The sequence below is a fragment of the Zalophus californianus genome, chromosome 15, assembly GCF_009762305.2.
Source record: "Zalophus californianus isolate mZalCal1 chromosome 15, mZalCal1.pri.v2, whole genome shotgun sequence".
Lineage (NCBI taxonomy): Eukaryota > Metazoa > Chordata > Mammalia > Carnivora > Otariidae > Zalophus > Zalophus californianus.
Window position 1 is genome coordinate 83,799,583 of NC_045609.1, and position 21,859 is coordinate 83,821,441.

Genomic DNA, 21,859 nt, shown 5'->3' on the forward strand with positions numbered 1-21,859 from the left:
ATTGGTTGATGGGTTATTTCTTCAAAGGCCTAACTTTAATAAATGTGTATGTTCATGTCTGATTCTGCAACACGCTTAGGGCATTCTGACCAAGAAAATCATTATGTTTTCCACTTCATTCTATGTGTATAGACACAGATGAGGTGAAAAAGTCCTCATGCACTTAAAAAAAAATGGGCTAGGGACCCTCATGTCCTTTTGCTTTCTATCCCTATGGTCCTGGCCTTTGTTCCTATGGGGACAGCTTTAGAAATCTAACCAGCTGCCAGCCGCAGCTCCACCCTTCCTACCCGCTATGACCAAACTTCTTTAGGAGCACCTGGAAATGCGGCGAAGGAATTTATCTGTTTGTTAGGTCCTGTCTGCTCACAGGCTCTGTAGCACCATGAGGCCTAACAGGTGAGATGCAAAGTACTTCCAATAAACTGGAAATTCCAACAGCAGATTGTCAAGGAATCTAGTATCCTTTTTTTTATCTGCCTGGCATTATTGGCAAGGAGGCTAACTACCTAGCCCAGTAGGTGTTATTTGCTCCTGTGAAGTTGACAAATAGTTGCTGCCTTAATATGCTCCCGGTAAGTGCGGTGTCCATTGGGCATCTTGTGTAGGGAAGAGATTATTGTTGCAAAGAAATCTTCCAGATTTTCTATCTGCGTTTATATGGATTAGTTGGAGTAATAAAACACTAAAAACATAATTGGAAAAATTTTTTCCTACTTCTGGATTATAAAATATCATTCTAACCTCAGGGGGAAAAAGGCCTATGGAAAAGTAGTGGCACTCTAAAAACTGTATTAGACAAAAAACTGGCAGTAGGGAAAGTTACTTTCTGATAAGAAATTGCACCTCTTGCTAAGATTTTAGGAATAAAGTGTTTAAGATGAAAAGTACTTCCAAGTCGTGTTGGGATAGTGTCCTTAGAGAGGTGACCAAAGGCTAACCATGTCAACCTTGGGGAAAGCGAACCCTAAGCCAGTGTAGAAACCATGTGGCCAGGGGACTGTATTCAGTCCTTGACACAGTTCCTGCAGGGCCCTGAGCCTGCCTGCTCCCAAGGCTGCAGGGAGAATGGCCTTGAGTGGCGGGAGGTGGAGATGAGTTGGTCGCCAGATGTTATGACTGTTTGCCCTTTCCTTGTCATCTGGGAGTGTTGATGGAGGCCTGAATTTCACCTTTAGAGTCAGCTGCCTCAGACAAGGCTTTGGAAGCCCTCAGAATGCATACATCCCAAGGGACGAGTAACGCTATGGGTTAGTTCTGGTCAGCTGTACCTTAACCTGCTTGGGTTTCATTTCTTACCTGGAGAGAGTTTTTTTGAAAGAGAAGGAAAAGAACTCGTGAGGCCCATGGTCACCTGGAGGGAGGATGCAGGTGTGGAGAAGGTGTGCACAAAGCAGGACTGGGCAGGCAGGATGCCACAGACCCATGGGCCACATGGACCTGCTTGGACCCAATGCAGTGTTTCCTCAGTTGCACAAACTTGCCTGAGCTTCTAGAATCTTTCTGAGCCCAAGTTTCGTCACCTATGAAATAGGGCTAGGAACACTGACCTTATAGGATTATTTATTTGCTTAGTCATTTGTTGATTCATTAACTTGACCAATATTTATTGAGCACCTAGTATATTCCAGGGAGAGCGTTCTAGGCAATTGGAATGCAATCATTAAGAAAACAAACCAAATTCCCGCTCTCATTGATCTTTTATTAAAGTGGGAGGGGAGTTAGAAAAAATGATAGTTTTGTTAGATAGTGATAAATGATAAGGGGAAACAGCAGGAACGGGGAGAAGGGGGGTGGAGGCGTAGGAGTATCAGTATAATTTCAGATAGTGTTGTCAGGGAAGGTGTTGCTGAGGATGAGTAGTAAGAATTCCAAAATTTCTACAGTGGAGTGATCACGGAGAGGGTGGCAAATGGAACCAGACGGGTAGGGGATTTGTGCAGAGTCTTGTCAGAACTTTTGTTTTTCCTCTGAATGGCATGGAAAGCCTCTCAAGAGTGTTTAGCAGAGAAATGACATTATCGAATATACCTTTTAGCCATCATTAATTTGTAGGCATGAGAAATAAAATGCATACCTAAGAAGTCTCAATCATAGCGTCAGTAATTCTTTCTGTGATTGACACCCAGGAACTCAGGTTCCCTTCCTTCCCTGCCTGTTTCACAATTCTACCCTGGGAAATAATTACACTGTGAGCTGGAGCCTGTGGTTGGGCAAGGACCCTGGGAAGGCAGAGCTGTCACTCTCCAAGGAATCTTGATGAGAGATCCGATTCTCATCCCTTCAACTAAACTCATCTTGAAGGTGAAATTCTACTTTTATGTTTGAGTGAGGAGCATTTTGTTCTTACAAACATTTACTGAAAATTCCATAGAAGCCTCCCAAATTTTAAGGGAGGGATGCATGGGCGTGTGAATTTGTGGGTAGAAAACCCAAGCAAAGAAATACAAGAATTAAGGTTTCAACTCACATACATGAATTTTGGGATGCTCATCGCATTTTCTTTCTCCTGGCAATTTATCTCTAATGCAGAAACATTAAAAACCAAAAAATGACGTCTGCTACAAAATTTCCACTCCAGACACTTAGCCTCATTCATTTTTGAGCATTCCCAAGGAGGAGCAATATTTTAGGGAAGGAAAATCTGAAAACAATTGGATTCCATTTCCCACATACAGTAAGACCCAGAATACAGCAATTTGACTCAAAGTTCCATTTCTACGCTCAATATTCTCAACTCTTTCTCGCCTGTCAGACAATAACAGCAAAAAACAAATATCCAAGTGGCTGCTCTCTGCCCCTCCCCTCTGGACTCATTTCTCTCTGCTAATTTTCATGTGGACTCATGTGTTAAGGTAGAGGTGGGTTTCACTGTCAATGGAAAATTATTGCTTTACTTCCTCTCTGTGACGAAAGATTGTTTTCTGGGTGGCCTGACAGCTCCTCTGAGCTGCCTGTGATTGACTGTGTGGCCCATACCTCCTCCTTTTCATGAGTGCTGTGCCCACTTTCAACTACCACCCTTCTGGGGTATGAAGCTTTCCTGAGCAGCTGACACTCCAGTTCAGTCTGTTTCTCCCTGACTAACAAATCCATTCTCCTGCTTGCCCTGCAAAAAGTGAGACAGCTGCTAGGATCTCTCTTCTGGAGCACACACCATGGTGGATCCAGCCGTGCAGGTGCAGGATGCCTCTCCATGGGATAACAAAGACCCACACCAGGTCCTGCAGGCATTGTCCAGCTGCTGAGCCTTCTGTTCCTGAGCTCGCCGTCTATGGTGTGCTGTTGACACTGAGCCTGGGCCTTTTGGCTAACCCCTTCCTGGCTGACCTCTGCCCATCAACTGTTAAAGCTCTAGTTGAAGCAAACTTGCAAAAAAATAAAATCTAAAGAGATCTGTACTATGTGGGACTCAATGTGTGGTTGCAAACAGATTCCTCCACAGTAATAAACAAACTCCCACTTACCAGGTTTGGGGTTTTGCAAGTGCTTTCCATATACTGTCCCATTTACACCCTCCATAGCCCTGTGGTAAGACACTGGGATGTTGTTATTCCCATATATAGACAAGGAAACTGATCGTGATCTTTCTTATGGGGGATCAAGGTCAAATACCTGGTAAATGGCAGGTTTGCCTTGCCCAGAAGATAATGTCAGGCAATGAATGGAAGAAAAGGAAAAGAGAAACCAGAGAAGGCATATGCAATTATTAATTTTATGTGGCAACTTGACTGGGCCATGGGGTGCTTAGATACTTGGCTGAACATTATTTCTGGGAGTGTCTGTTTCTGGCTGAGATTAGCATTTGAATCCTCAGACTAAGTAAAGCAGGTTGCCCTACCCATGGTAGATGGGCTTCATCTAATCTGTTGAAACCCTGAATAGAATATAAGGCTGAAATAAGAAAAGAATTCTCTCTCTCTCTCTCTCTCTCTCTCTCTGCCTCACTGTCTTGGAGCTGGGACATCAAGTCTTCTGCTCTCAGACTCAGATCAGACTGGAACTTAAACCATGAGCTCTCCTGCTTCTCAGGCATTCAGACGCAGAGTGGGACTATATTATTGGCTTTCCTGAATCTGGACTTTTCAGCCTTCATATTTGCATGAATCAGTTGCTTATAATAATAATCTCTTATTATCACTCTCTCTCTCTCTCTCTTTGTCTGTCTTTCTTTCCCTCCTCTATATACATTCTATTGGTTCTGTTTCTCCGGAGAACACTGACTAAATACAGTGTATTTGTTTTCTACTGTTATATAACAAATTACCAGAAAGTTAGTGACTGAAAACAACACACATTTGTTATGTTCTGAGGGACAGGAATGCAGATATACCTTAACAAGTTACCCTAATTCAGGGCTTTACAAGACTGCAATCCAAGTGTCACCCGGGATTATGGCCATGTCTCAAGGCTCAACCAGGGAGGGATCCATTTCCATATGCATGCAATTGTTGGTAGAATTCAGTTCTTTGTGGCTGAAGACCTATGTACCCCAAATTCTTGCTGGCTATTGGAGGGAGACCACCCTCAGTTCATAGAGACTGCTATCAATTCTTTGCCAGGTGGTCTTTGCCAGGTATGTCCATCATAAGAAGTTATGGGTGACTATCCTGGCTATGGGAAATAACCATCTATCTCTAGACTGGAGCCCTAAGAAAGAGGAGGAACCATATGAAATGTGACTGACTGGATGTAGGCAATGTCTGGTAGGAAGAGTCTGTGATGTGCTTCAACCACAAGTTTATGCATGTCAGCCAAGCTTCTTCTCCCCACCATGTGGCTGACCTGCACACTTGTGTCCTATGAAACAACCTTGGAGTAAAGACTTAGAATCATTTTAAGGCTTGAACACATAGTAAAGATTACATTATTGGAGTCCTACTATATGCCAGGCATTGGCTGAAGAGTTTGCATGTATGAGCTCATTTGATTCCCATAAAAACTTTAAAAATACAGTAAAATACCTCTGATGTAGGAGCTCTTCTTAACCCCATTTTACAGATAAAGCATTAGGTGCAGAAAGGCTAAGTAACCTGCCCAAGGTCATACAATTTGTGAGCAGTAGAGCCAAGATGCAAACCTAGGTGGCCTTACCTCAGAGAGGGAGCACGTCCCCACTTCAGCACCTGACCAATTAGACTTAAAAAGATGCCATTTCCTGGGAGATTTCAGGCATTTTGTATGACACAGCCTGGTCAAGAAAAACTGGCTGCAGCTGGAGTATGGGATGGACATTACAGTGACTAAGTACATAAAAAAGGAAAAAGGACCCACTGAATGAAAATGAAGATATATTTGAAATTTCCAAGATATGCTTCCCATGGGGAAATGTGTTCCCAAAGGAGAGAACCAAGAAGCAATTAGAAAATGACTGGATCCAGTTCAAATACAAAATTTTAAAATTACGCAGGAGCTGCCTATGTACTTGGTAAACATGGACGTAACATTGTAAAGGAACCCAGCTGTAAATGACGGAGAGACTGTGTATTTCCATCTCCAATGGTAAAAGTGTTAAAAGTTTTACTGGAGAAGACAGCTTACAGGAGGTTTGTAACTCTTGTCCTCCTATCTGTGATGGTGCTTCTCGCATCCTTGGGCAAGCAGGTTAGTAATTATCAAACTGAATTATAGTCACTGCCAATGGATGGCATTAGCTAGAATCCTGCTTCCTGCCACCATGATGGAAACCCTCCAGGTACATAAAAGAATTATGGGTTAAGTTTTTTTATATAGCCTTTAAGAAACTAGAGCTGTAGCTCAATATTGGTGCATTGCATCCTCTCTCCAGTCTCCTCTGGGCTTTGGTAACCCAGGCATGTGGCCAAGTCAGTTCCAAGGGGTCTCATGTTGCTTGAGATTTGTAAGCACAGGCTTTGGATTTAGACATATGTGAGCCCAAAAGCACTCCACTTAACAAGCTGTGACTGGGGACAGGATCCTGGACTCCTCCAAACCTCAGTTTCCTTATCTGTAAAATGGAACCCATAATGACATCACAATAGAGTTGTAGTAAGAGATAAGTGAAATAGTACATGTGTTGCACCTAACATAGTGCTCAACCTCGTGAATGATCCATAAATGGCAGCCAGCTACCGCAGAAGGATGAACATTCCAGTTTAACAGTGCATAGAAAATTGGGCGTAGGGGCACTTGGGTGGCTCAGTCGGTTGAGTGTCCAACTCTTGGTTTCAGCTCAGGTCATGATCTCAGGGTTGTGAGATCAAGCTTCACATCCAGCTCCACACTCAGCACACAGAGTCTGTTTAAGACTCTCTCTCTCCCTCTGCCCACTCCCCTGCAAATAAATAAATAAATCTTTAAAAAATTGGGTGTATAACTCATCTTACAAATTAAGTTGATAAAGAATTGGAAGCAGCTATTCTTTGTCGATGATGGAAATATAGATCAGATATTATTCCAAGTATATTGCTAAGCTAATATAGAAGTTGATATGACTAAGTCTAGGGAAAATTTACTATGTTCTTTAGAAATAGTGTGGCCAAATAATGTATATTTATTGAAGTACATTGAGAGAATGAATGTACAGACAGCAATGGCCAGACCACATGTAACAAAGCAACCTTTGCAGCAACCAGCCCAGGAAGTCAATCTTGCAGTAATTGGCCCAGAATATCCAGGACTTGATCAACAACCTCCAGTTTCTCTATCCCATCGCCCCCACCCCCGCCCCAACTTCCAACTCAAAGCCAGCAGAGAAAGCCAAATATGCTCCCAAACCAATAAGGGGACGCCCGATTTCTGGTTAGTCTGCCTCCAGCTTCCCCGGCCTCCAGTTAGGGCACACGCAAGCCTTCCCTTTCCCCACTCTAAAGCTTTCCTGCTCCTCTGCCTCCCTGTGAGTCTCTGCCAAACGCAAATGATGGTGGCTGCCTCCCTTGCTATAGCAAGCTCTGAACGAATAGCCCGCGTGTTCTTATTTGCGTCATCTATTCATTTCTATAATACTGGTTCAACCAAAGTGGCATATATCAAGAAAAACTTCACAGGAATTCTACATTATTGATTAAAAGTAAAAATCTGTTGGCATAAACTTTTTTGTTCCCTTTTTTTTTAAGATTTCTGATTTATATTGGGGGGGCAGGGAGGAGGAGAGGGAGAGGGACAAGCAGACTCCATGCTGAGCGTGGAGCCTGATGCAGGGCTCAATCTCAGGACCCTGAGACCACGACCTGAGTCAAAACCAAGACTTGGACGCTTAACTGACTGAGCCACTCAGATGCCCCGTAAGTGTTTCTTTTAAGTAAAGGCATTTTAATTTATCTTACTATAAACTAAAAAATTAGACATTTAGAAAATTTAGAAAAAAGGACAAAGAAGCTAAAAATATAATCCTAAGCTCACTACTGTAAGTAACCCCTCAGCATTTTCAGACGCCTAAGTGATGTGGATGTGCACACACATTTTTATATAAATGTGATCACACAATTCCTGTTCCGAAATCTGTTTTTTCAATTCCAGAGTATGCATGGAGGCCTTTCCATGTCTGTGAATGGTAAGATATACCATTGTGTTTAATGTTTCTATAGTATTCAATTGTGTGCATATATCACAATTAGCTAAATCATCTCATTTCCTATTAGTGGACGTTTAGATCATTCAATATTGTGTTAATGGGGAAAAATGCTACAATTTATGCTTCTATACATTTGGCCAATTGCTTTATAATGATAAATTGCTAGAAGCGGGAAAGCTGGTCAAGAGATATACACACTTGAAATTTCCACATATATTGATAAATTGCCCTCCAGAACACTTATATCATTGTAAGAACACTGGACATTGTCTGTGTTCTTCAATTTTGCTGATATGATAGGTAAAAGGCAATGTTACATTGTTTAAAACTGCACTTTTCATTTTTCCATTACTGGTAAGGATAAACATTTATGTATCTCTGTCTGCTTCTCTACACACATGCGTGCATTTGGAATTCTTTTATGACTTGCCTTATCATGTACTTGGTCCATTTTCAGTTGGATTTCTTTTCTTACTGATGTTAAAACTTCCTTATGTAAAAGGATATTAAGCATTTTTGTCGTATTTCATAATCACATTTTTGTTTTATTTGTTTTTTTTAGCTTCCAAGTATCTTTCATTTTTATCTTTCACAGTTTCTGGCTATTGGGTTACAAGAAAGAAAATGTTCCCATTCCAAGATAATAAAAGGTTTAAAGGTTTTATTTAAGTCTTTGATCCAGGACCTCATGTCTTGCTGAGTTAGATTATATACTCAAGTGTATTTTCATAAAGGTATTTCAATCCTCTTTGCATATTGAGAACGTCCTTCTGCTGACTTCTTGCACAAATAACATTTTGTTGGGTATAGCATTTTGAGGTTAGCTTTTTTTTTTTTCTGTCAAAATTCTGTAAACATTCGACGGCTCCATTTTCTCCTGGAATCCTATGTTGTTGGTAAGTCCTAGCCAGTCTTTAATTTTTTTGCTGGTAAGTTACCTATTTCTTATTGAATATTTGTAAGAGTCTTCCAGTTTCTTTAAAGTTCAGTAGTGTTACCAGGATAAATCTCAGTATTTATCATTCTCTATTAATTTTCCAGGTTATGGTCCTTCTTCAAAAGTTCTCTTTTCTTACATTTTTGAATTGTTTAATTCTACTTGCTTATTCTCCAGCTTGTAGAACCCAGTATCCACATTGTCTTCAATGCCAACCACATTTTGATCACTGTCTTAGTCCGAATTCCCCAGGATACAGAAAATGGTCAAAACTTCATTCCAACCCCTTGTTTGGACAGCAATCCCGGGACAGCAATGATGTAAAGCTAAAAGGAGGTGGGGCAAAGAAGGAGGAAAAACAAATGCAAGGTTGTGCACAACAAGCTGATCATAGCGGCGTCAGAAAACACAGCTGGTATCTGCGGCGACAGGAGCCGCAGGGTCTTGGAACAGGTCATTGGAGAGGAGATGGAAGTGCAAATCATGTGTCTACCAAGCCTTTGGTCAAATTTGTCTACTTGCTCCTATTCATTGAAGTTTGCCCGGCAGGGCATTCACTCCCTCCATCCTCCTAGGCTGTGTTGCCCTGGTGCTCCAGGCGGCTGCCCGGGAAACTGTATGCCCTGTCCCATCATGTGAGGCTTCCTCTGAGCCTGGAAGTGGTGGGAGGAGTGGAAGCTTCTCATCCTGGTGGGTTGCATGCCGATGCACACCCGGTGGCATTGGGAGCAATGGCTGAGGGTGGGCCTGGGATCAGGTGTATGTGTTGGCTGCTGGTCCAGTCTGTCTGCTCTGGATGAGGGCAGCATCTCTAGCTGAGGCTTCCCAAGTGGCCCTGATGTGTGCAGCCCCGAATCTGGGAGGCTCACATGCTGGATCCAGTACAATAATTTTTTTCTGTCACTCTTTTGTTTCTTTGTCTTTGGCTTCAATGCTATTTGTGACTTTGCATTCCTGTCCTGAATGTTAAGCTGGTTTCTAGAGGATCGATTCTGATCATGGCAGCTCCTAAAACATTTTCAATTTCTGCAATAATACTGTTTCTTTATTTTTATTTGGGCTGACCAGATCTATTTTAATCTCATTCTGCTATCTTTCTCCACTTTTTATCTTTTGTCCTTCCTACCCTCTAAGAATGTGAAGAGAACTCCCTGGTTTATTTGATTTCCAAAAATGACTGCTTTGGGATATGTATTTCCTCTCTCTTTTTCTTTTTCCTTTTTTTAAAAAAATAAGATTTCAGAATAATCATGCATTTTGAGGGCTTACGGTGGCAAATATATTTTTAGGCATTTAGCCTAGGTTATCTCTTAATCCTCACAACAGAACGATGACATCAGTAGTATTTTCTCAATGAGGCATAGAGTGATTAATTAAATTCCCCAAGGTCACCAGCGAGAACACAAGGAGCCAAGACTTCAGCCAGCTGTGCTTGACTCCAAGCCCTGTTTCCACTGACTGCTTTCTACATGTGAGTGCTTACAATGCCTTCCCAGATAGGCCGTGGATTCCCTTTTTAACCTTGTTTATTCATCAAATTAGCTGCAGATCCTTGACCATGCAATTGCACCACTTATGCTCAGTTTCCTCATCTGTGACACAGTTTAAATTGTGTTCTTTCTAGTTCTGAGCGTCTTGGCTCTATTTTCTCTGTACTCTGCACTGCACTGTTTTTGGAGACCTGACATGGACTTTCAATTGGGCTGCTATTTGTCCAAGATTGAAGCAGTGAGGCTTCAATCTTAGCTCCTCGTCTGCTAAAAAGAAGTTCTAAAAGCCAGGCACAAATGCCAGGCCTTCTCCCTGCAACATTTTTTTGATTGGGTAGCAGAGTGCAATGGATCGTTGTTTACTGGAAACAGGAAAAGAACTGGAATTTTGCTTCTCAGAGCTCAAAAGTTGGAACAAGGCTTTGGGGTAGACCTTCTCTTTGTTCTCAGAAGGGTAACTTCAGAATGCCCACTTGACCACCACATGCAGGTTAAATAGTTACTCAGCATAGCTCCGGGCCCTGGCTTAACGCAAATCCCCATCCAAACTCTTCAGACCAGGGTCATGATAACATAAATGCTCCCCTGTGGAGAGCAGATAAAAATCTCTGCAGATAAAAATAATTTTTTTAAGTTCTTTTTATTGGCAGTTTCCTTCAGTTTTCCAAGAGATGACATTTGAGAATGTTGAGACTATGGGTGGCGACAGAACTGATAAAATGGGCTTTTCCATAGGGACAGAAGGATACCTGCTTTTTAACCACAAAGTACAGAATTAGGACGTCACTTCCAGAAATCAAGGGGGTGTCGTGCAGTGCCGTGGTCATGAGGTCCTTAAGCTTTCTCCAGGTACAAGTAGTGGACACTGGTTGTTTGTCACCCCTCAGTATCCATTGCCCCTTCTGATAACAGTAATGGAAGATTGTGCTTTGTGGACTCACGCTCGCTTACGCTAGGTCCTGTGGTCCCAGTGGGGCTAGGTTCCAGTTCCAGGGGTGGCCAGTTAGGCTACTTAGTTCCCCTCCAGGAATGGTTGCAGGAATCAGCACATGAAGCATAAAACTTTGTTGAACCTGCCCGGAGGGACAGTTCTCTTTCCTCCATGGCCTTGGAGCTGTGCTGTTTGGCAGCCATCTTTCCATGATGAGGGAAGACTTTACGTGATGCTGAGTGATATGGGGACGTGGGGAGAGGCCAGGCTCTGAAGGCAAGGGCCGGGGCCCTGGAGCCTGTCAGCCTGAAGACATATCCACCCTAGCCCTTCCCTCGAGGTGAACCAATAAAATCCCCTTTTATTTAAACAGCTCTGAGCTCAGTTTCCTGCAGCTTGCCAACAAGCACTTCTATCCCACCGCGTACACCTCTGTGGCTTGGACACCTGACCAGGAGGGCCGTTGTTCTTCATTTCGGCTGATGCCAGATGTCAGCCCTTCCTCCCAGGTCTTGGTTTCTACTAAATAACTTTGATGTTCTCTAATAACTTGGTCATAGCATTTGATTTGCCCGAGGAACCTGCCTTAGGGTGCTGTTTCACTAGAAGTATTACATAAAGCTTTCAACAAGCAAAGTTAATATAAAGTTATCTTCTTCTTAGGTGAGAGACTTCCTTCCCTCAGTTTCGGAGTGAATGCTAAAACACTCCCCGGGCCAGACTGGGTATGAGAAAGCTTTGAATTACGCTCCATCTCAAATGTGCACTAAATGTCTGCCGTGTGCAAATTGGGAGTGGTGAGGAACAATAAAGGCAGTGGCATCTCCTGTTATAAACTCCTGCCAAGGAGCATGAAAAAGGGTGATATATCGGAGGAGCAGGAAGAGGAGGAAGAGATTTCCAAATTTCTTTGGTGTTATTTTGTGGAGAGAACCATAAAAAGCAATGACTTCCTTTTGGATAAGCCTTTTTTTCTTTTTTTCTTTTTGACCTCAGAGAGAGTTCACATCAATATCTGAACTGACATAATAGGAAAGATACTGTAAATTCCATTTTACAGTTGATGAAACTGACACCCATAGGAATAAGCCAAGGACAAACAGCTAATTATCAATCTACACTTTTTGAGTAATCTAACTCTGGGAGAGCTCAGGATAAGCATTGTCTCGTTTGCCGACGTACAGAGGATATCAGCATGTTAGGTTTTGAGGGGAGGATACATGAGCTTACCACTGAGCACATGGAATGTGTTGGCCATATGTCCTGGAAGTTTCCGGTTCACAGAAGGACTTTGTGATGGGCCAGCATTCCAGTTGATGTTATACTTTCATGAGTAACTTGTAAAACTAATTAATTTTAAAGGTACATCCAATATTTTAGAAGAACTTTCAAAGGTTAAATCATTATTTAATTTGTAATGTCTCAAAGGTAACCATTTCAGGAGCAGCACATGGTATCTGGTAGGAGGGACAGACATTTGCAAGATGGCAGTTAAAGTACACTGTCCCTCAATTATGGAATAGAAACCGCCATGTCATTGCAGATCGAGTGTGGGCAGGCAGCTCTCCTTGGGCTCCTGGCCTCAGATCAATGAGCATCATCGGGTGGGATTAGAACGTACTGGATTCCACCCAATCCCCGTCAGGGTCGTGGGCTCTGCGTCAAGACCCCAGTTGGCAGTCCCACCTTGGTATTGACTAACTGGCAGCCCGACACATTGCCTATTTCTCTAGGATTTAGTTCCCCAATCTGCAAAACATCCTTGATAACACTAACTATTTTACAAGGTTTTATAAGGATTAAAAGAGGTGAAACCTATAAAAGTCCAGAACCAGGCTTGATGCTCCACTAGTCCTCAGAAAACACCTTTACTCCCAGCATCGTACTCAACATGGCCTCACTGCCATCAACACTACCATTGTTGTAGTCAGTAACATCAAAACTCAGTTAGGTCTCTCTTTCAGGGGACCAGCTATCCATCTTCTTGTGATAGATGGCAGTTTATCGTCCTGACACCAGGGTCCATGACCTTGCCTGTCTGCCCATGATGGAGAGATGTGCTCTGCATAGCACACCTCAAGCATCACACAGAAGGGTCAGGATAAAATATGACAAGGCATGTAATTTCTTATACGAACATTGTGTTTTATGTCATTCAAGCCAAATGGTTCAGTCACTCTACAAACCCTGCACTAACAGAGTAGAGGGTCATGTGGGTCTCTTGTACAGCTGTGATGCTAAGTATCTTGCAACCACCCTCCCTTCCTGTCTGTAGTCACCACTCTGCTTTTCCCACCCTCTGCTTCTTAGAGAAGCACAGCCCAAGAGGAAACTCAGGACTCCACATCAGGCCCCTGCACAGTAAGGGATACATTTTACTTGGGGCTCCTTCTAGGTCTAAATCATAAGACTCCATTGCCATGGTCTTGCTGATTAATGCCACCTTACAATAACTACACACACGCGCACACACACACACACACGCACACATGCACGCACACACACACACACACACATATATATAACCATATAAATATATAATAACTATATACATAGTACATATATATTTTTTAAATCTATGGCTTGGAAAATCATTTACTGTTAAGAAACCCCTTCATCTGGGTATGCTTACCATGCTGAAAATTGTTGCTAAAAGCTCTTGAGTCTCCAGAATATAATTTGATGTAACGAAAGAAAAGAAAATCTTCCTGTTTGGTGAAATAATCTGGGACAGATAGAACAGAATACACCAAAACTTAAGAAAAATAGGTTTAAAAAGTTAATTTTGTTCCCCCTCCCTCCTCTCCTCCATAGTAAGGTGTTCAGTTTCTGGAAAGAAGAAAAGTAATTACAAGATTTAGACTGCATATTGTAAAAAATCATAAGGGTTTTGAATTCTTATGGTAGAGTGGCTGTGTGGGATGTCTATTTACTTTCAGCTAAATTTTCTTTGCTTAAGTTATGTGCATAAGTTTCATTTTCCACATTTAATTTTAGGATGACACTCAAGTTTGAGAAAATATTTACACAAAGAAGACTAAGCATATATTGTACTATTATTAATCCCAATCCTGTTGACACTTGCAACATTTCTTTGTGAGTATCAAATCCAAAATTCTAACCCTTGTGAAACCGCAGGCACAGCCCTCTGAGCTGTGTGTTAGGTATTTCTGTAGGTTTGTTTGTTTGTTTGTTTGTTTGTTTGTTTGTTTTTGGCTGTAATGTAATTGGTTTTGGAATTTGATGCAGGAGAAGCCACTAATACAAAACACTGAAACATAATAATTCTGGTTTCTTGGGATATAGACATAATCATAATCATATAGACATAAACATATAGACAAATAAAAAAAGAATATTTTCATATTACTGGGCATCAGGAAAAACATTTGGCTTATGGCATGGCAATCAGATCCTTGGTGAAGGAAGACACTTGATAATCTATTAATGTACAAGGGTCTGTTGTGCACCTCTTCTACTACGTAGGAGCTAAAGAAGGAGGAGGGAGGGCGGGAGAAGGAGAAGAGGCATTTCCTGTCTCCAAGCAGCTGCCATTAAGTAGGAGGCTTACTGAAATATTGCAGTAACCAAGTAAGTAAGCAAGTAAACCAGTGGAGAAAAAAATGTGACAAATCACCCTCAATTGGCTCCATGCTTCAAGACGAAATTTTCTTGCAAGCAGAGGAAGAAGTTTCCCCTCTGAGGGTGCAGTGACCCCTCACGGCAGTTGGATTTCTTCACTGTTGCTGGCTCAGAGAGACGTGTTCTGTGTATTTCAAAGCAACTTTGATCCCAGCACACTCTCTTTTCCTTTTTTTCCCCCCCTTTTCACTCTAATTTGAAACCCTGCTTTAAGTGAGTGCTGGGAAAGAGCAACACCAATGGAAGAGGCACACGAGCCTCTTGAGGCTTCATGTGCTGGAGGCAGGAAGAACCACAGAAAGTCAGTAACACCTGCTTCTCAGGAGCACCAAATGGCATTTGCTGGGGTGCAGTGGAGTGTAGGTTGAGAGCTCTTTTTGAACAAGAACCCAGCCCGAATAAGCGTCAGAAATAAAGGAGTGTGTCAGGAGGATACTGAATAAAGAATGTGGCTGGAGCCTCAGCGAGGGTCTCTGTCCCGGCCGTTTTCCTCATTCTCCATGTGGGCTTCAATCTTCTCTCATTCTGTGGAAACGCTTCCCTCACAGAGTTGGATGTGAGGCTACCTTGAGCTCATCCAACAGCTTCAGCCCTTCAGTGAGAGATGCCCTCCCCTGGATCAACTGGCGGCAACCAAGAGTTAAAACCCCTTTGTATGACTGTAGTATGTGACATCATGTTGAACCTCATGTGTGAACCACATGTATGTATGTATGAACCTCATTTATGAGTAACAACCATGAAACAATAATGAGGAGGGTCCTTCTTAGAAGGGAGCCATTCAGTGAAGACAATCCCATGGGACTGCACAAGAAGGTCGACTGTCCATTGGTCTTTCATTCCAAGACAGCATTTCTCTGAGTCTTCCATAGGGTCTACAAGACATCAAAATGTCGGGACAAATCAGTAGGAAAAAAAAATTAAGTCAACCAGTTGCTTTGTTATTATGTAGACTAAACTTGGTCATCAGAATTGGTCATTCTTGATGTGTAAGCACCTCCCCTCAGCTTTTTGGAATAGGACAGGGGACCTGAGTGATAAGACATGACAGTGCCACCTCCACAATCCCCCTGGTCCATCTGTCTTTCTTACTCTTCCTTGGACACAGACATTCTATCTTTCCCTGGAAATAGGATGTGTAATAGTTAATTTTATGTCATCTTGACAAGCTCAGCGATGCACAGAGAGCTGGTAAAAGATTATTTCTGGAAGAAATTAGTGTTTGAAACAGTAGACCCAGTAAAGCAATCTGCCCTCATCAATATGGGCAGGCATCATCCAATCTGTTGAGGGTCTAAATAGAAAACAAAAATGGTGGAAAAGTGAATCCTCTCTCTCTTCTTGAATTAGGATGTCCATGTTTCATGGCTTCAGATATCAGAGCTCTTGGTTCTCAGGCCTTTTGAGTTGGATTGAATTATACCACTGGCTTTCCTTGACCTTCGGTTTGCAGACGGCAGATTGTGGGATTTTTCAGCTTCTATAACTGTGTGATCCAATTCCTATTATATATATGTGTGTATATGTATATGTGTGTGTGTGTGTATCTATCTTTCTATCTATCTATCTATCTATCTATCTATCTATCTATCTATATATATATATCTCCTACTGGTTCTGTTTCTCTGGAGAACTCAGAGTGTTTCAGGCAGAGAGGAAGCACTCAATGTTGCTTGCCTCAAAGAATATGACTTCCTGGATTCCTGGCCATGTACAACAGTGAACCCATTTGGCATGGGGAGCCACTTCCATGAGATGATTAGGAAACACTCAGGTAATTTTTTTTTTAAACTAAATATGCCCACAAAGCCTGCATAGGTACACGTTTATTTCTAAGCTTCAATATGGTTCTCTTATTTCTGATGAGGTGTAAGTTTTATGCCAGTTTTCCAGCCTGATACAAAAATATACCAGTTGCAATTGATTTGTTTCATACACCATATTCTCGATTTCTATTTTATGTCCTTATTACTAACCATGTCCCAAACATGGCTCTTATAAATACATAAATATTTTAGCATAATGTTTAAAGGCAGGTAAATCTAAATATATTGAAATGTAAAATGTTCAAGTTAAAAAAATTACATATCATAAGAAAATAGAAGGAAATGGAGTTGTTACTTTTCCATGATGTCCCCATTAGGATCTGAGAAAAAAGATAAGATTTGTGAAATGGCATTTCCATGTCACATATAACAGATAACTAACTTTCCAAGAAGACCAGCAATGTTCCCATTGTGAGTTGAAGGGAACTAAAATCTAATCCTATCTCCCGGGCAAAATGTCATCCAAAATGACTATTTAGGTTTTTGGGAATTTTTTGAGATGTTTCTGGGATTGTCACACTGAAGAAGAAAACCTCAGAAGAGAATTCAGAGTTACCACAAACACGTTTGAGAAATAGCCAGGAGAACACTAGGATGTCAAATTTCAATGATCGATTTAGAAAATGACCACCAGAATTTATGCCATGGGATGTGATGTCCTTGGGGACAAGGTATATTTTTCTTATTTCCTGTTGCAATCCTTGTACTTAACACAGTGACTGGAAAATCACAACCACACTCCACTTGTTGACTAAATGAAAAACTTATTTATTTACCTATACCTTGTTTTATTTTAAGAAATGACTAGCTAGAAGAAATAAAGCTAAAAAAAAAAAAAGACCTAAGGAATCACAATGAATCATAAAGTGCAATTAAGTGCAAATTAAAAATTAAGATGATTCTTTTTTTGAGAGAGAGGGTGTTGTAGGGGAGGGGCAGAGGGAAAGGGAGAGAGAATCCTAAGCAGGCTCCATGGGCATGGAGCCCAACACAGGGCTCCATCTCACAACCTTAAGATCATCACCCGAGCCAAAATCAAGAGTCAGATGCCCAACCAACTGAACCATCCAGGTGCCCCAGAAACTAAGATTATTCTTAATGAAAAGGAGGAGTACTTCCATTTATGTTTGTAAGTGGCTTAATAGAGTACTTGACAATGTAAGCAAGGAAGACATTGATTAGCTGTCTTTTATCGTTATGGAAAATGGGACAAGAGAAAATGAGTTAGACATTAGTATGTGATATTTGAGGTAGACATAAGAAAGCGATTTCTGATGACATTGATTTTTAAAACCTTTAGCAGAGAAATGTTGGTTGGCCTTCCAGTTAAACATGGAAGATGGAACACATATGTCTCTGTTTATATCCTCCAGCAACTGCACTGAAATCACAACAAAGGGGTTTTAAAAATAAGCATAAACCCACAAGGCTAAGGAGAATGAGAGAGGAAATAACAGCAACCAAATTTGGGAAGCTGGAAAGAATACAGAAAAGGAAAAATAACCTAGTAGACCCTAGAAAACTTAATTTTAATATAGCAGTGGGAAAAATTTAGAATTAAGTTGACTTATACCACATAACCCTCAAAATGCCTAATAATTGGTGGCACTGGATACCTCTGGAAGTGGTTAAAGTGAGGTGACTAAAATAAGGAGGGTTTTAGAAGTCTGTTTAAGAAAGAAACAGACCTCCATTCAAGATTTCCTCTCCCATTTTAGGTGACCACTTCTCACCTGCATCCTGCATGGTCCAAGACTGGAAATTTATTCTTTGACAAGGATGAAAAAGAGGGTTTCTAGACTGGAGAAAGGAAGCAGAACTACACAGGAAGAGGAAACAACACTATCAAAAAACGAAACAAAACAACAACCAAACTATCAGTGATATTGTTACATAGGGAAGAGGGAATAATGAAACCATACAACAAGAACTGGATGCTATGGAAAGGACATTCAGGGAACAACAGTAGTACAAAAATTATCAGGAACAAAAACCACAGCAGTAGAGATTACAAGTCAACGGAAAGGCTTGAAGAGAAGTTGAGGGAGCAGAACCAAATGAGGAGGAAATGTAACATAAGAGAAAAGAATTAGAGGAGCACTCCAATAGGTTCAATATTTAAATAATGATAGTCCCCCAGAAAAAGCACAAAGAGAAAGAAATGATCAATGAAATAATTCAAGAAAATTTCCCATAACTGAAGGACCCAAGTTTCTAGTTTGGAAAAAACACAGCAAGCATATGGTACACGAGTTGTAAATAGACCTTGCCAAAGCACACATTATGAAATTGCAGAACATTTAGGACAAAAAAGATTCTACAATCCAATGAAAGGGAGAGAAAGAAAGAAAGGTCACATGTGAAAGATCCACAATCAGGAAGGCTTCAAACTGCTCGATGACACTGCAAATAGCCAAAAGCCAAAGGAGTACGATTTTTAAAATTCGAAAGAAAATGGCTTCCTACAGAGAATTTTATACCCAATACATCAAAAAATTATGAGAGGAAAATAAAGATATTTTGAGAGAAGAAAGTCTCAGAAATGTGCTTCTTATACGTTCTGTCTCAGGACACTAGAGCAGGATGTGCTTCTCACTGGAAGAGAGGACACACAAAGGAAGTGGAGCACAGTAAAAGACCAGGTGATACAGAGAGAAGACAAATGAGGGATCCCCGACAGGGACAGGGAAGGGATATCCAGGGGACAGTTGTGTGTAGGCATAAGGGGCAGCTGCTCTGGATTGGAGCAAGTCAGAAGGCACTGGGAGAGGCTTCATCAAGAAGTTTAAATTGATAACAATCCTGATGTGTCTGAATGTCTTGATAGATTATACCACTAATGATGCTTTCTTGGTGGGATTAATGAAATGTGTGTAGAAAATTAGGCAAATGAGAGAGATGTAATGCCTAAAACTGACAAATGAAGGGTACAAGCTTATATTTGGAGATACGGAGGTGAACACTGAAATAATCAGCTGGAGGTGTTGAAAGAGGTTGCCTCTGGAAAGGCGGAAATAGCAGTGAAGTGGGGGATTACTGTTTTTATAAGGAAATGTGTATGACTAATTGACTCTTCTATGTATACACATGTTTGAGTTTGGCAAAACTAAAAACTAATGGAAAGGAAAAAAGAAAGGAAGAGAGAGAGAGGGAGAAGGGAAGAGAAGGAAGGGAGGGAGGGAGGAAGGAAGGAAGGGAGGGAGGGAGGAAGGAAGGAAGGGAGGGAGGGAGGAAGGGAGGGAGGAAGGGAAGGAGGGAGGGAGGGAGGAAGGGAGGGAGGGAGGAAGGAAGGAAGGGAGGGAGGGAGGAAGGAAGGAAGGGAGGGAGGGAGGAAGGGAGGGAGGAAGGGAAGGAGGGAGGGAGGGAGGAAGGGAGGGAGGAAGGGAAGGAGGGAGGGAGGGAGGAAGGGAGGGAGGAAGGTAGGGAGGGAGGAAGGGAAGGAGGGAGGAAGGAAGGAGGGGAGGGAGGAAGGAAGGGAGGGAGGGAGGGAGGAAGGAAGGGAGGAAGGAAGGGAGGGAGGAAGGAAGGAAGGGAGGGAGGAAGGAAGGGAGGGAGGGAGGAAGGGAGGGAGGGAGGAAGGGAGGGAGGAAGGGAAGGAGGGAGGGAGGGAGGAAGGGAGGGAGGGAAGGAGGGAGGAAGGGAGGGAGGGAGGGAGGGAGGGAAGGAGGGAGGGAGGGAGGAAGGGAGGGAGGGAAGGAGGGAGGAAGGGAGGGAGGGAGGGAGGGAGGGAGGAAGGAAGGAAGGGAGGAAAGAAAGAATGGAAAAAAGGCAAGGAATGGAAGGAAAAGAGGGTGTGTAGGCTCTTTTATCCGGGCAGACAACACTTTGGTTAATATACGAACTTGTTGCCGTACAAGCTCTGGATCTCAGGAGGCAGGATTTTCAGAATGCAAAACTTGGTCTACTTTGTGTGTTGGCACACTTCCCCTCCTTTCTTCACAACATTAATTGCAGGTTTTAGGTCACTCTTGAACTGACCATAATCATTCATTAACAAACCAAATGGATATCACAGGAAAATTCTCCCAGTTTAGGCTGGGCTAAGACGGGCATGTCTGAGGTGAGTCAATTAACAGCAATGTTGCCTTTGCCCAGCTGTTCACACATTCATGGTACACTCGAGAGATCACAGCTATGTTTGTTGAAATTACAATTCAGACTGAAGGAGAATTTTACAGCTCTTTAGAACAGATTTGTGAAGATAACCCTTTGATCTTCTCCAGCTTTATGCATTTGCGGGTTTGGTCGCTGTGTGGGGCAGAGGAGCAAGGCACCTCTGTGGAATAACAAGAGGCAAAGAACCCTGAAACTGATGCTCATCTCCTGGATGTCTTTTGACTTCAGTGGAAGGAGACTTGTAACAAGGCGCACTTTTGTATCATCCTTCCATTTTGCATTGCAAGTGATGCTGTCAGAATCACTGGATATCAACCCACTTGCTTGACTTAAAGGGGCATTTGAGAGACTGGGGGCAGCTAAGTGGGAGGGGAGCTAAAAGGCCCCTTGGACTTGGGTTCAAATTTCAGCACTGTCATTCATTTGGGCAATTTACATCCCATCTCCAAGCCCCAATTTCCTTACCTATGACATAAGGATTATAACATTCTTTCAAAGTTTCCTAAGAGGATTATCTGAGGCCCTGTAAACAAGCAGCGCAGTGCTAGTGTACTTGGTATTCAATGAATGAAACTTGTATTACCCTAGGAATTGCCTCGTCTTCAATCTTGGTAGCCACTGGCTCTACTTCATCTTTTAAAAGATGACCCCTTCGAGCAGTATCATTTATAGTTTCACTTGGGACCCATCACACACATTCTTTAATTTGGCCAGAATAACAACTCTAAGAAGTAGGAGAGGGGCGCCTGGGTGGCTCAGTCAGTTAAGCGTCTGCCTTCGGCTCAGGTCATGATCTCGGGGTCCTGGAATCGAGCCCCGCCTAGGGCTCTCTGCTCAGCGGGGAGCCCGCTTCTCCCTCTCCTGCTCCCCCTGCTTGTGCTCTCTCTCTCTCTCTCTCTCTGTCAAATAAATAAATAAAATCTTAAAAAAGGAAAAAGAAGTAGGATGAGCAGATAAATAAAGGATCAGAGGAGTTAAATAACCTCTAACTGGTCATCCAACTGGTAAGTAGGTAAGCAGAGTTGAATCCAAGACTCTGAATCATTTGAATGCCACATGTAGGCGTGTTCTCACCAGTGTAATTTCTGGGGAGCGGTGTGAATTATTAGAGAGCTCTTCCTTGCACTGAGCTAGAATCAACCACCTTTTGAATTCAGCTCCTTTTTTTGATCTGATGACCCTTAGAATATTTGAAAAACAGCTACTCTGCCCTTCAGGCTTCCCGACCTCCCAGTCAGTGGTTAGAAGCTAAGACTCAATTACCACCGTTTCCAGGTCAGATGCTAAGTGTCCTCCAGGCACCAGCACCCATGAGGACATGAGCATCTTGGATCATTGGCCAAGATCACTTTCTTTTTTTCCCCTTTTTTTGTTATTTAAGTT